The sequence below is a fragment of the Salmo salar genome, unplaced genomic scaffold, assembly GCF_905237065.1.
Source record: "Salmo salar unplaced genomic scaffold, Ssal_v3.1, whole genome shotgun sequence".
Taxonomy (NCBI): domain Eukaryota; kingdom Metazoa; phylum Chordata; class Actinopteri; order Salmoniformes; family Salmonidae; genus Salmo; species Salmo salar.
This window is the reverse complement of record NW_025549744.1, coordinates 3,195-18,849: the sequence shown is the minus strand read 5'-3', so window position 1 is coordinate 18,849 and position 15,655 is coordinate 3,195. Positions and strand designations below refer to the sequence as shown.

The 15,655-nt window shown below is 46.4% G+C and overlaps 3 non-coding genes across 3 annotated transcripts; all 3 read right to left on the bottom strand.

The window, feature by feature from the left end:
• Positions 1-11,608: 11,608 nt before the first annotated feature.
• Positions 11,609-11,680, bottom strand: trnaa-cgc (transfer RNA alanine (anticodon CGC)). The gene has a single exon. It is a non-coding gene; the product is annotated as a tRNA-Ala (tRNA).
• A 1,138-nt stretch (positions 11,681-12,818) lies between these two features.
• Positions 12,819-12,890, bottom strand: trnat-ugu (transfer RNA threonine (anticodon UGU)). Its single transcript has one exon. It is a non-coding gene; the product is annotated as a tRNA-Thr (tRNA).
• A 467-nt stretch (positions 12,891-13,357) lies between these two features.
• Positions 13,358-13,429, bottom strand: trnaa-cgc (transfer RNA alanine (anticodon CGC)). Its single transcript has one exon. It is a non-coding gene; the product is annotated as a tRNA-Ala (tRNA).
• Positions 13,430-15,655: the final 2,226 nt, after the last annotated feature.

Here is a 15,655-nt window from a genome sequence, read left to right as displayed (position 1 = left end):
TGATGTAGTAGAGAGAGAGACCCTGATGTAGTAGAGAGAGAGACCCTGATGTAGCAGAGAGAGAGACCCTGATGTAGTAGAGAGAGAGACCCTGATGTAGTAGAGAGAGAGACCCTGATGTAGTAGAGAGAGACCCTGATGTAGCAGAGAGAGACCCTGATGTAGTAGAGAGAGAGACCCTGATGTAGCAGAGAGAGAGACCCTGATGTAGTAGAGAGAGAGACCCTGATGTAGTAGAGAGAGAGACCCTGATGTAGTAGAGAGAGACCCTGATGTAGTAGAGAGAGAGACCCTGATGTAGAGAGAGACCCTGATGTAGAGAGAGAGACCCTGATGTAGTAGAGAGAGAGACCCTGATGTAGTAGAGAGAGAGACCCTGATGTAGTAGAGAGAGAGACCCTGATGTAGTAGAGAGAGAGACCCTGATGTAGCAGAGAGAGAGACCCTGATGTAGTAGAGAGAGAGACCCTGATGTAGTAGAGAGAGAGAGACCCTGATGTAGTAGAGAGAGAGACCCTGATGTAGCAGAGAGAGAGACCCTGATGTAGCAGAGAGAGACCCTGATGTAGCAGAGAGAGAGAGACCCTGATGTAGTAGAGAGAGAGACCCTGATGTAGTAGAGAGAGAGGAGACCCTGATGTAGTAGAGAGAGAGACCCTGATGTAGTAGAGAGAGAGACCCTGATGTAGTAGAGAGAGAGACCCTGATGTAGTAGAGAGAGAGACCCTGATGTAGCAGAGAGAGACCCTGATGTAGCAGAGAGAGAGACCCTGATGTAGTAGAGAGAGAGACCCTGATGTAGCAGAGAGAGAGACCCTGATGTAGTAGAGAGAGAGACCCTGATGTAGCAGAGAGAGAGAACCCTGATGTAGTAGAGAGAGAGAGACCCTGATGTAGTAGAGAGAGAGAGACCCTGATGTAGTAGAGAGAGAGACCCTGATGTAGCAGAGAGAGAGACCCTGATGTAGTAGAGAGAGAGACCCTGATGTAGCAGAGAGAGAGACCCTGATGTAGTAGAGAGAGAGCCCTGATGTAGCAGAGAGAGACCCTGATGTAGTAGAGAGAGAGGACCCTGATGTAGTAGAGAGAGAGACCCTGATGTAGTAGAGAGAGACCCTGATGTAGTAGAGAGAGAGACCCTGATGTAGTAGAGAGAGAGACCCTGATGTAGCAGAGAGAGAGACCCTGATGTAGTAGAGAGAGACCCTGATGTAGTAGAGAGAGAGACCCTGATGTAGTAGAGAGAGAGAGACCCTGATGTAGTAGAGAGAGACCCTGATGTAGCAGAGAGAGAGACCCTGATGTAGTAGAGAGAGAGACCCTGATGTAGTAGAGAGAGACCCTGATGTAGTAGAGAGAGACCCTGATGTAGTAGAGAGAGACCCTGATGTAGTAGAGAGACCCTGATGTAGTAGAGAGAGAGACCCTGATGTAGTAGAGAGAGAGGCCCTGATGTAGTAGAGAGAGACCCTGATGTAGTAGAGAGAGAGACCCTGATGTAGCAGAGAGAGACCCTGATGTAGTAGAGAGACCCTGATGTAGTAGAGAGAGAGACCCTGATGTAGTAGAGAGAGAGACCCTGATGTAGTAGAGAGAGAGACCCTGATGTAGCAGAGAGAGAGACCCTGATGTAGTAGAGAGAGAGAGAGAGACCCTGATGTAGTAGAGAGAGACCCTGATGTAGCAGAGAGAGAGAGACCCTGATGTAGTAGAGAGAGAGACCCTGATGTAGTAGAGAGAGAGACCCTGATGTAGTAGAGAGAGAGACCCTGATGTAGCAGAGAGAGAGAGACCCTGATGTAGTAGAGAGAGAGACCCTGATGTAGTAGAGAGAGACCCTGATGTAGTAGAGAGAGAGACCCTGATGTAGTAGAGAGAGACCCTGATGTAGCAGAGAGAGACCCTGATGTAGTAGAGAGAGAGACCCTGATGTAGCAGAGAGAGAGACCCTGATGTAGTAGAGAGAGACCCTGATGTAGCAGAGAGAGACCCTGATGTAGTAGAGAGAGAGACCCTGATGTAGCAGAGAGAGAGAGACCCTGATGTAGTAGAGAGAGAGAGACCCTGATGTAGCAGAGAGAGAGAGACCCTGATGTAGTAGAGAGAGAGACCCTGATGTAGCAGAGAGAGAGACCCTGATGTAGTAGAGAGAGAGAGACCCTGATGTAGCAGAGAGAGACCCTGATGTAGTAGAGAGAGAGACCCTGATGTAGTAGAGAGAGAGAGACCCTGATGTAGTAGAGAGAGAGACCCTGATGTAGTAGAGAGAGAAGAGACCCTGATGTAGTAGAGAGAGAGACCCTGATGTAGTAGAGAGAGACCCTGATGTAGCAGAGAGAGAGAGCCCTGATGTAGTAGAGAGAGAGAGACCCTGATGTAGTAGAGAGAGAGACCCTGATGTAGTAGAGAGAGACCCTGATGTAGCAGAGAGAGAGAGAGAGAGAGACCCTGATGTAGTAGAGAGAGACCCTGATGTAGTAGAGAGAGAGAGAGAGACCCTGATGTAGTAGAGAGAGACCCTGATGTAGTAGAGAGAGAGAGCCCTGATGTAGCAGAGAGAGAGAGACCCTGATGTAGTAGAGAGAGAGAGGACCCTGATGTAGTAGAGAGAGAGCCCTGATGTAGCAGAGAGAGAGAGACCCTGATGTAGTAGAGAGAGAGACCCTGATGTAGTAGAGAGAGAGCCCTGATGTAGTAGAGAGACCCTGATGTAGCAGAGAGAGACCCTGATGTAGCAGAGAGAGAGACCCTGATGTAGCAGAGAGAGACCCTGATGTAGTAGAGAGAGACCCTGATGTAGTAGAGAGAGAGACCCTGATGTAGTAGAGAGAGAGACCCTGATGTAGTAGAGAGAGAGACCCTGATGTAGTAGAGAGAGACCCTGATGTAGCAGAGAGAGAGCCCTGATGTAGTAGAGAGAGAGACCCTGATGTAGTAGAGAGAGAGACCCTGATGTAGCAGAGAGAGAGACCCTGATGTAGTAGAGAGAGAGACCCTGATGTAGCAGAGAGAGAGCCTGATGTAGAGAGAGACCCTGATGTAGTAGAGAGAGAGACCCTGATGTAGTAGAGAGAGAGAGACCCTGATGTAGTAGAGAGAGAGAGACCCTGATGTAGTAGAGAGAGAGAGACCCTGATGTAGTAGAGAGAGAGACCCTGATGTAGCAGAGAGAGAGACCCTGATGTAGTAGAGAGAGAGACCCTGATGTAGCAGAGAGAGAGAGCCCTGATGTAGTAGAGAGAGAGAGACCCTGATGTAGTAGAGAGAGAGACCCTGATGTAGTAGAGAGAGAGAGACCCTGATGTAGCAGAGAGAGACCCTGATGTAGTAGAGAGAGACCCTGATGTAGCAGAGAGAGAGAGACCCTGATGTAGTAGAGAGAGACCCTGATGTAGCAGAGAGAGAGACCTGATGTAGCAGAGAGAGAGACCCTGATGTAGTAGAGAGAGAGAGACCCTGATGTAGCAGAGAGAGACCCTGATGTAGCAGAGAGAGAGAGACCCTGATGTAGTAGAGAGAGAGAGACCCTGATGTAGCAGAGAGAGACCCTGATGTAGTAGAGAGAGACCCTGATGTAGTAGAGAGAGACCCTGATGTAGTAGAGAGAGAGACCCTGATGTAGCAGAGAGAGAGAGACCTGATGTAGTAGAGAGAGAGACCCTGATGTAGTAGAGAGAGAGACCCTGATGTAGTAGAGAGAGAGGACCCTGATGTAGTAGAGAGAGAAGACCCTGATGTAGTAGAGAGAGACCCTGATGTAGAGAGAGACCCTGATGTAGTAGAGAGAGAGAGCCCTGATGTAGTAGAGAGAGAGAGCCCTGATGTAGTAGAGAGAGAGACCCTGATGTAGCAGAGAGAGACCCTGATGTAGTAGAGAGACCCTGATGTAGTAGAGAGAGACCCTGATGTAGTAGAGAGAGAGACCCTGATGTAGTAGAGAGAGACCCTGATGTAGTAGAGAGAGACCCTGATGTAGCAGAGAGAGAGACCCTGATGTAGCAGAGAGAGAGCCCTGATGTAGTAGAGAGAGAGACCCTGATGTAGTAGAGAGAGAGAGCCCTGATGTAGCAGAGAGAGAGACCCTGATGTAGTAGAGAGAGAGACCCTGATGTAGTAGAGAGAGAGAGCCCTGATGTAGTAGAGAGAGACCCTGATGTAGCAGAGAGAGAGACCCTGATGTAGTAGAGAGAGAGACCCTGATGTAGCAGAGAGAGACCCTGATGTAGTAGAGAGAGAGACCCTGATGTAGTAGAGAGAGAGACCCTGATGTAGTAGAGAGAGACCCTGATGTAGTAGAGAGAGACCCTGATGTAGTAGAGAGAGAGACCCTGATGTAGTAGAGAGAGAGACCCTGATGTAGTAGAGAGAGAGACCCTGATGTAGTAGAGAGAGACCCTGATGTAGCAGAGAGAGACCCTGATGTAGTAGAGAGGGACCCTGATGTAGTAGAGAGAGACCCTGATGTAGTAGAGAGAGAGACCCTGATGTAGTAGAGAGAGAGACCCTGATGTAGTAGAGAGAGAGACCCTGATGTAGTAGAGAGAGAGAGACCCTGATGTAGTAGAGAGAGCCCTGATGTAGTAGAGAGAGAGAGACCCTGATGTAGTAGAGAGAGGCCTGATGTAGTAGAGAGAGGCCCCTGATGTAGTAGAGAGAGAGACCCTGATGTAGCAGAGAGAGAGAGACCCTGATGTAGTAGAGAGAGAGACCCTGATGTAGTAGAGAGAGAGACCCTGATGTAGTAGAGAGAGACCTGATGTAGCAGAGAGAGGCCCTGATGTAGTAGAGAGAGACCCTGATGTAGTAGAGAGAGAGACCCTGATGTAGTAGAGAGAGAGACCCTGATGTAGTAGAGAGAGAGACCCTGATGTAGTAGAGAGAGAGACCCTGATGTAGTAGAGAGAGAGGACCCTGATGTAGTAGAGAGAGACCCTGATGTAGCAGAGAGAGAGAGACCCTGATGTAGTAGAGAGAGAGAACCCTGATGTAGCAGAGAGAGACCCTGATGTAGCAGAGAGAGAGACCCTGATGTAGTAGAGAGAGAGAGACCCTGATGTAGCAGAGAGAGAAGACCCTGATGTAGCAGAGAGAGAGACCCTGATGTAGCAGAGAGAGACCCTGATGTAGTAGAGAGAGACCCTGATGTAGCAGAGAGAGAGACCCTGATGTAGTAGAGAGAGAGACCCTGATGTAGTAGAGAGAACCCTGATGTAGCAGAGAGACCCTGATGTAGCAGAGAGAGACCCTGATGTAGCAGAGAGAGACCCTGATGTAGTAGAGAGAGAGACCCTGATGTAGCAGAGAGAGAGACCCTGATGTAGCAGAGAGAGAGACCCTGATGTAGTAGAGAGAGAGACCCTGATGTAGCAGAGAGAGAGGACCCTGATGTAGTAGAGAGAGAGACCCTGATGTAGTAGAGAGAGAGACCCTGATGTAGCAGAGAGAGAGAGACCCTGATGTAGTAGAGAGAGAGACCCTGATGTAGTAGAGAGAGGGACCCTGATGTAGTAGAGAGAGAGACCCTGATGTAGTAGAGAGAGAGACCCTGATGTAGCAGAGAGAGAGACCCTGATGTAGTAGAGAGAGAGACCCTGATGTAGTAGAGAGAGACCCTGATGTAGTAGAGAGAGAGAGACCCTGATGTAGTAGAGAGAGAGACCTGATGTAGCAGAGAGAGACCCTGATGTAGTAGAGAGAGAGACCCTGATGTAGCAGAGAGAGAGAGACCCTGATGTAGTAGAGAGAGAGACCCTGATGTAGTAGAGAGAGAGACCCTGATGTAGTAGAGAGAGAGACCCTGATGTAGTAGAGAGAGAGAGACCCTGATGTAGTAGAGAGAGAGACCCTGATGTAGTAGAGAGAGAGACCCTGATGTAGCAGAGAGAGAGAGACCCTGATGTAGTAGAGAGAGAGAGACCCTGATGTAGTAGAGAGAGAGACCCTGATGTAGTAGAGAGAGAGAAGACCCTGATGTAGTAGAGAGAGAGAGACCCTGATGTAGTAGAGAGAGAGAGACCCTGATGTAGTAGAGAGAGAGAGACCCTGATGTAGTAGAGAGAGAGACCCTGATGTAGTAGAGAGAGAGACCCTGATGTAGTAGAGAGAGAGACCCTGATGTAGCAGAGAGAGAGAGACCCTGATGTAGTAGAGAGAGAGACCCTGATGTAGTAGAGAGAGACCCTGATGTAGCAGAGAGAGACCTGATGTAGTAGAGAGAGACCCTGATGTAGTAGAGAGAGAGACCCTGATGTAGCAGAGAGAGAGAGACCCTGATGTAGTAGAGAGAGAGAGACCCTGATGTAGCAGAGAGAGAACCCTGATGTAGTAGAGAGAGAGACCTGATGTAGCAGAGAGAGACCCTGATGTAGTAGAGAGAGAGACCCTGATGTAGTAGAGAGAGAGACCCTGATGTAGTAGAGAGAGAGAACCCTGATGTAGTAGAGAGAGAGAAGACCCTGATGTAGTAGAGAGAGAGACCCTGATGTAGTAGAGAGAGAGAGACCCTGATGTAGTAGAGAGAGAGACCCTGATGTAGCAGAGAGAGAGCCTGATGTAGTAGAGAGAGACCCTGATGTAGCAGAGAGAGAGAGACCCTGATGTAGTAGAGAGAGAGAACCCTGATGTAGTAGAGAGAGAGACCCTGATGTAGCAGAGAGAGACCCTGATGTAGAGAGAGAGAGACCCTGATGTAGTAGAGAGAGACCCTGATGTAGTAGAGAGAGAGACCCTGATGTAGCAGAGAGAGACCCTGATGTAGTAGAGAGAGAGACCCTGATGTAGCAGAGAGAGAGAGACCCTGATGTAGTAGAGAGAGAGACCCTGATGTAGTAGAGAGAGAGACCCTGATGTAGTAGAGAGAGAGAGACCCTGATGTAGTAGAGAGAGAGACCCTGATGTAGTAGAGAGAGAGAGACCCTGATGTAGTAGAGAGAGAGAGAGACCCTGATGTAGTAGAGAGAGAGACCCTGATGTAGTAGAGAGAGAGACCCTGATGTAGTAGAGAGAGACCCTGATGTAGAGAGAGGACCCTGATGTAGTAGAGAGAGAGACCCTGATGTAGTAGAGAGAGAGACCCTGATGTAGTAGAGAGAGAGACCCTGATGTAGTAGAGAGAGAGAGACCCTGATGTAGCAGAGAGAGACCCTGATGTAGTAGAGAGAGACCCTGATGTAGTAGAGAGAGAGACCCTGATGTAGTAGAGAGAGAGAGACCCTGATGTAGTAGAGAGACCGGGAGAGAGACCCTGATGTAGTAGAGAGAGACCCTGATGTAGTAGAGAGAGAGACCCTGATGTAGCAGAGAGAGAGACCCTGATGTAGTAGAGAGAGAGACCCTGATGTAGTAGAGAGAGAGACCCTGATGTAGTAGAGAGAGAGACCCTGATGTAGTAGAGAGAGAGAGACCCTGATGTAGCAGAGAGAGAGACCCTGATGTAGTAGAGAGAGAGACCCTGATGTAGTAGAGAGAGAGACCCTGATGTAGTAGAGAGAGAGACCCTGATGTAGTAGAGAGACCCTGATGTAGTAGAGAGAGAGAGACCATGATGTAGTAGAGATAGAGACCCTGATGTAGTAGAGAGAGACCCTGATGTAGCAGAGAGAGAGACCCTGATGTAGCAGAGAGAGACCCTGATGTAGTAGAGAGAGAGCCCTGATGTAGTAGAGAGAGAGAGACCCTGATGTAGTAGAGAGAGAGACCCTGATGTAGTAGAGAGAGAGAGACCCTGATGTAGTAGAGAGAGACCCTGATGTAGCAGAGAGAGACCCTGATGTAGTAGAGAGAGACCCTGATGTAGTAGAGAGAGAGAGAGAGACCCTGATGTAGTAGAGAGAGACCCTGATGTAGCAGAGAGAGAGAGACCCTGATGTAGTAGAGAGAGAGACCCTGATGTAGTAGAGAGAGAGACCCTGATGTAGTAGAGAGAGACCCTGATGTAGTAGAGAGAGAGACCCTGATGTAGTAGAGAGAGACCCTGATGTAGTAGAGAGAGAGACCCTGATGTAGCAGAGAGAGAGACCCTGATGTAGCAGAGAGAGAGACCCTGATGTAGTAGAGAGAGAGAGAGACCCTGATGTAGCAGAGAGAGACCCTGATGTAGTAGAGTGAGAGACCCTGATGTAGCAGAGTGAGAGACCCTGATGTAGTAGAGAGAGACCCTGATGTAGTAGAGAGAGACCCTGATGTAGTAGAGAGAGAGACCCTGATGTAGTAGAGAGAGACCCTGATGTAGCAGAGAGAGAAGAGACCCTGATGTAGCAGAGAGAGAGACCCTGATGTAGTAGAGAGAGAGAGACCCTGATGTAGTAGAGAGAGAGACCCTGATGTAGCAGAGAGAGAGAGACCCTGATGTAGTAGAGAGAGAGAGACCCTGATGTAGTAGAGAGAGAGACCCTGATGTAGCAGAGAGAGAGACCCTGATGTAGTAGAGAGAGAGAGAGACCCTGATGTAGCAGAGAGAGACCCTGATGTAGTAGAGTGAGAGACCCTGATGTAGTAGAGTGAGAGACCCTGATGTAGTAGAGAGAGAGAGACCCTGATGTAGTAGAGAGAGAGACCCTGATGTAGTAGAGAGAGACCCTGATGTAGCAGAGAGAGAGCCCTGATGTAGTAGAGAGAGAGACCCTGATGTAGTAGAGAGAGAGAGACCCTGATGTAGCAGAGAGAGAGACCCTGATGTAGTAGAGAGAGAGAGACCCTGATGTAGTAGAGAGAGACCTGATGTAGTAGAGAAGAGAGAGACCCTGATGTAGTAGAGAGAGAGCCCTGATGTAGCAGAGAGAGAGAGACCCTGATGTAGTAGAGAGAGAGAGACCCTGATGTAGCAGAGAGAGAGACCCTGATGTAGCAGAGAGAGACCCTGATGTAGTAGAGAGAGAGAGACCCTGATGTAGTAGAGAGAGAGAGACCCTGATGTAGCAGAGAGAGAGACCCTGATGTAGCAGAGAGAGAGACCCTGATGTAGTAGAGAGAGAGAGACCCTGATGTAGTAGAGAGAGAGACCCTGATGTAGCAGAGAGAGAGAGACCCTGATGTAGTAGAGAGAGAGAGACCCTGATGTAGTAGAGAGAGAGAGACCCTGATGTAGTAGAGAGAGAGACCCTGATGTAGTAGAGAGAGAGACCCTGATGTAGTAGAGAGAGACCCTGATGTAGCAGAGAGAGAGACCCTGATGTAGTAGAGAGAGAGAGAGACCCTGATGTAGCAGAGAGAGACCCTGATGTAGTAGAGAGAGAGAGACCCTGATGTAGCAGAGAGAGAGAGACCCTGATGTAGTAGAGAGAGAGAGACCCTGATGTAGCAGAGAGAGAGACCCTGATGTAGCAGAGAGAGAGAGACCCTGATGTAGTAGAGTGAGAGACCCTGATGTAGTAGAGAGAGAGACCCTGATGTAGTAGAGAGAGAGACCCTGATGTAGAGAGAGAGACCCTGATGTAGTAGAGAGAGAGAGACCCTGATGTAGTAGAGAGAGAGACCCTGATGTAGTAGAGAGAGAGACCCTGATGTAGTAGAGAGAGAGACCCTGATGTAGTAGAGAGAGAGACCCTGATGTAGTAGAGAGAGAGACCCTGATGTAGTAGAGAGAGAGACCCTGATGTAGCAGAGAGAGAGACCCTGATGTAGTAGAGAGAGAGACCCTGATGTAGTAGAGAGAGAGACCCTGATGTAGTAGAGAGAGAGACCCTGATGTAGCAGAGAGAGAGAGCCCTGATGTAGCAGAGAGAGAGACCCTGATGTAGTAGAGAGAGAGACCCTGATGTAGTAGAGAGAGAGACCCTGATGTAGTAGAGAGAGACCCTGATGTAGCAGAGAGAGAGACCCTGATGTAGTAGAGAGAGAGACCCTGATGTAGCAGAGAGAGAGACCCTGATGTAGCAGAGAGAGAGACCCTGATGTAGCAGAGAGAGAGACCCTGATGTAGTAGAGAGAGACCCTGATGTAGTAGAGAGAGACCCTGATGTAGCAGAGAGAGAGACCCTGATGTAGTAGAGAGAGACCCTGATGTAGCAGAGAGAGAGAGACCCTGATGTAGCAGAGAGAGAGACCCTGATGTAGCAGAGAGAGAGACCCTGATGTAGCAGAGAGAGACCCTGATGTAGTAGAGAGAGGGTTAGGGTTAGAATGGTTAAGGTTGGGGTTAGGGTTAGGGTTAGAATGGTTAAGGTTAGGGTTGGGGTTAGGTTTTAGGGTTAGAATGGTTAATGTTAGGGTTAAGGTTAGGTTTTAGGGTTAGAATGGTTAATGTTAGGGTTAAGGTTAGGTTTTAGGGTTAGAATGGTTAATGTTAGGGTTAAGGTTAGGTTTTAGGGTTAGAATGGTTAATGTTAGGGTTAAGGTTAGGTTTGTGGTTAGAATGGTTAAGGTTAGGGTTGTGGTTAGAATGGTTAAGGTTAGGGTTAAGGTTAGGGTTGTGGTTAGAATGGTTAAGGTTAGGGTTGTGGTTAGAATGGTTAATGTTAGGGTTAAGGTTAGGGTTGTGGTTAGAATGGTTAAGGTTAGGGTTAAGGTTAGGGTTGTGGTTAGAATGGTTAAGGTTAGGGTTGTGGTTAGAATGGTTAATGTTAGGGTTAAGGTTAGGGTTGTGGTTAGAATGGTTAAGGTTAGGGTTAAGGTTAGGGTTGGAATAGTTAAGGTTAGTTTTGGGGTTAGAATGGTTCGGTTGGGTAGGTCTTGCGGAAGTTGAAAGCCTTCTTTTCATCTCCACGTTGTCTATGTATTTACTTCCGTGTCCGTAAGGTCAAAACGTGTTTCGGTTGTCCAGGCTGAGTACAGCCAGTGAAAAACGCTCCGCCAGACATCATCTGGGATCTCCCGGCCCGGGGATAATTCCAGCGGCACCGCCCACCTCCCAAAGCACCATTTTACCTTAATTATACCAATGGTTGAAAACATCCAGGACTAAAAGACAGATCAGATGGGGAGTAACTCCTAGGTTGAACTATGCTTTCCACTTCCGTTGACAAACAGACCTTGAAAAGACTCACCTAAACTAACCTTAACCCTCTAGTCAGCTGGCCCTCGCTACCTGTTTTTGAAAAGCACAGGTCCATGATATCAGATGTCGTTCATTAAGGCACGGACGGGATTTGAATCTATGATCTTCGGTTGACGAGACCAACGCCTTTTCACTTGGCCACCATGCCACTCTACGCTGTGAATTATATATCAACATTCAGGAAAGTAGTAGTTGTGTAAATGTGAATTTGGCACACAAATAAACTCAGTGGAGAATCTTGGGATTGAACCGAGGACCTCATCCATATTTTGCATGCACTCCCCCTCTGAGCTTCCATCCCATTTCATTTGCAGATAAAATGCAATATCAATACAATGTACTTTTTATATACACCACTCCATTGAAACTACAAGGAAATGATAGCAGCAATTCTTAAACCAGGTACAGACTGGGATCGAACCCATAAACTTCAGTTTTTGAAAATGACGCCATAAAAGATGGCAATCATGCCACTTCTGTTCTATAATTGTACGAACAGGGATTGAAGGAATGTTCTTCAGATTACAAAACCAAATTATTTAGCACATCTCTGTTTCCTGCTTAGAATTACCACATTCTGTAAAGTAGGAGTTGGGTCAATGCAATAACTTTAAATGGAGATGCTGGGGATTGAACCCAGGACCTCATACATGCGAAGCATGCGCTCTACCACTGAGCTACATCCCCGTTCTGGGAGAGATACAAAATGTTTCTTATTTTATTTTATTTCACCTTTATTTAACCAGGTAAGCTAGTGGAGAACAAGTTCTCATTGAGAACTGCAACCTGGCCAAGATAAAGCAAAGCAGTGCGACACATACAACAACACAGAGTTACAAATGGAATAAACAAGCGTACAGTCAATAACACAATAGAAAAAACGAAAGTCTATATTCAGTGTGTGCAAATGGCATGAGGAGGTAAGGCAATAAATAGGCCATAGTAGCGAAGTAATTACAATTTAGCAAATTAACACTGGAGTGAAAGATGAGCAGATGATGATGTGCAAGTAGAAATACTGGTGTGCAAAGAGCAGAAAGTAAATAAAAACAATATGGGGATGAGGTAGGTAGATTGGGTGGGCTATTTACAGATGGCCTATGTACAGCTGCAGCGATCGGTTAGCTGCTCAGATAGCTGATGTTTAAAGATAGTGAGGGAAATATAAGTGTCCAGGTTCAGCGATTTTTGCAATTCGTTCCAGTCATTGGCAGCAGAGAACTGGAAGGAAAGATGGCCAAAGGAGGTGTTGGCTTTGAGGATGACCAGTGAGATATATCTGCTGGAGTGCGTGCTACGGGTGGGTTTTGTTATCGTGACCAGTGAGCTGAGATAAGACGAAGCTTTACCTAGCATAGACTTATAGATGACCTGGAGCCAGTGGGTCTGGTGACGAATAGGTAGCGAGGGCCAGCCGACTAGAGCATACAGGTCGCAGTGGTCATATCAATACAATTTACCTTTTCTTTACACTGTTCTAATGAAAGTACATTTACATAATATCAGCTATCTTCCATAAACGTCGAACAAGGATTGAACCCATGCGCTTCAGTTTACAGAAACAGATGATTTAGCATATCTATTTCCTTCTTAGAATGTCAACATTCTGGAAAGTGGGAGTTGTGCAAAAGCTAATTTAACAAGTAAATACAGTCAACAGAGAAGTTGGGGATTAACGTTGGACCGCATTCATGTAAAGTACTGGCTCTACCATAGAGATACATCCACTTACTATAATAGCTGTGTTGCCATATTGACACAACTTGCTTTTCTGCAAAGTCCTCCAATAAGAGCACAGGTCCATGATATCAGATGTCTTTCATAAAGGCACGGAAGGGATTTGAACCCATGATCTTCGGTTTACAAGACCAACACCTTACCACTCGGCCACCATGCCACTCTACACTCTGTAATGATATATCAACATTCAGGAAAGTAGTAGTTGTGTAAATGTGAATTTGGCACACAAATAAACTCAGTGGAGAATCTTGGGATTGAACCGAGGACCTCATCCATATTTTGCATGCACTCCCCTCTGAGCTTCCATCCCATTTCATTTGCAGATAAAATGCAATATCAATACAATGTACTTTTTATATACACCACTCCATTGAAACTACAAGGAAATGATAGCAGCAATTCTTAAACCAGGTACAGACTGGGATCGAACCCATAAACTTCAGTTTTTGAAAATGACGCCATAAAAGATGGCAATCCTGCCACTTCTGTTCTATAATTGTACGAACAGGGATTGAAGGAATGTTCTTCAGATTACAAAACCAAATTATTTAGCAGGTCTCTTTTTCCTGCTTAGAATTACAACATTCTGTAAAGTAGGAGTTGGGTCAATGCAATAATTTTAAATGGAGAAGCTGGGGATTGAACCCAGGACCTCATACATGCGAAGCATGCGCTCTACCACTGAGCTACATCCCCGTTATGGGAGAGATAAAAATGTTTCTTATTTTATTTTATTTCACCTTTATTTAACCAGGTAAGATAGTGGAGAACAAGTTCTCATTGAGAACTGCAACCTGGCAATGAAGTAAAGATGACAAAAGTTGGAAATTACAAATAGTGGGGCCTGTTGCACAAAAGTAGAATTAAGACATCCGGGATAAATGACTCAGCTGAGCTCAATGAAGCCAAAACATGTGCGTCCAGGCTTAATTGGTTGCACAAAGACCAAGCCAGGATGAGCAGACACGGATTCATTAAGCCAGGTGAAACCAATCCTGGATAGGTGCGCGCTCACGGCTCACTCAAATAGACCCCGCCACAGATCACAGATTAACTGATTTACCATGGCAACTAGAGCCGCGTACTTTTCCCCGTCGGAAGCACAAATCCTCATGGAGGCATACGAGGAGGTAAAATATATAATTAAGAAGAAAGGCAACACCGCCACAGTGATAAAGCAAAGAGAAAAAGCGTGGCAAAGTATTGCAGACCGCCTGAATGCGTAAGTAGTGCACAATTACACAGTCACCGCTCCGCTGAAACATCACAATTACAATTCAAATATTTAATTCACATCTCCAAAAATGCAGTTGTACTGTAATTATGAAACGGTTAAATTTTTAATTGAAATGCACTGCAGATATGAGTGAAATTGTGTAAAGTAACTCCATCACACTGTATAAAGCTATGATAGATTTTTTGATATTTTTACTGAAAACAAGACAAAAATACCAAGTAATTTTTTGCAGTGTGACTCCATTAAATGTGTGTGTGTGTGTGTGTGTGTGTGTGTGTTTTGTTTTTTTTTTTTTTTTTGTGTGTGTAGATTAAACATGAACGGGCCAAAACGGACATGGCAGCAGGTCAAAATCAAATACAAGAACATTCTGCAGAATGGTATGGTCCCTGACTAATATTTAACAAAGCACAAGCATATATTGTACCCAGAAGGTGCCTGCTCACACATTGTCTGTACTGTTTTAGCAGTGAAAAAGAATACCCACAGACAAGGCACGGGTGGTGGGTCACCAAAGGCTGACCTTACCCCAGCAGAGGACATGGCCTTGGAGCTAAATAAAGGCAGGCCCGTCTTAGAGGGGATCCCTGGGGGAAAGAGACGAGCATAGGTTCCTCCCAAGATGCCACCCGCTTCATTCAAGGTATGTCCTTCCATCTCTACATGGGATACAACCACATTCATATTGAATCAATTTGGACTGTCTGACTTTGGTTTACCTATTGCCTTGCAGTGTCTGGCAGCACTGTGTTCCTGTTAGAGCCACCAGCACAAGCACCAGACGATGCTGATCCAGTGAGTACTCCATCAAAGGCATACTGTAGGCCTGGCATGTCTTGTCTACTAGCTTCAATATGAATCCGATTAAATGTGATAGGGTGAAGGCCCCAGTGCAGCAGCAACAGCACATGATGGAGACGATGATGAGGAGGAGACCATCTCTCTGGATTCCAGAAGGCATGAGGTATCATGTTAAGACTGTGAAAGTACTATTTACTCTACAATGGTGAGGAGTCCTCATCAAAATCAAAAAATCTAATTTCTTTTACAGGACCCAGATGCTATACAGTGGGAAAACCAGCCTGGCAACATAGTGCGTATTAATAAAAGGACACCACATCCTGCCAAATTCCAGCTGCGCTAATTGTATTGTGTTCACAGAGCTCACAAGCTATCAGAAAGTTGTATGGCAACCACCTCCGGCGCCAAATAGAACTGGCAGACATAGACATTCAGTACAAGAAGAAAAAGATGGAAAATCTTGCACTGGAGTCCGAAATAAAAAGAGGACAATTAGGAAACTGGACCTTGAAATAAAAAACTTGAGAGGGAGGTGAGATATGCCTTCAATGTACACTGTATGCTAACTGTAACACAAATGTATTAATCATTATTTTTCTTTCCTCCCCAGCTCCAAGAAGATGACACAGCTCAAAATAAAAATTAGGTATATTCTCGTAAAGTCAAGTGAGCCATGACATATGAGCTCTTATTGTGAGCACACAGGACGGTGGCATCTTTCTAAGGTTTTTTTTATTTTCCCAGCAATCAGTACAACCAAGTCATCGTTATAAGGCATCGCCCTCTTTTGCCCACCCCCAGCACCAGGTGTGGCCACTAGCCTATATGAAGGCCCAAAATTGTGTGTTCCTTTCTGCTCTGACAATGGCATGCCCATTCGTGCG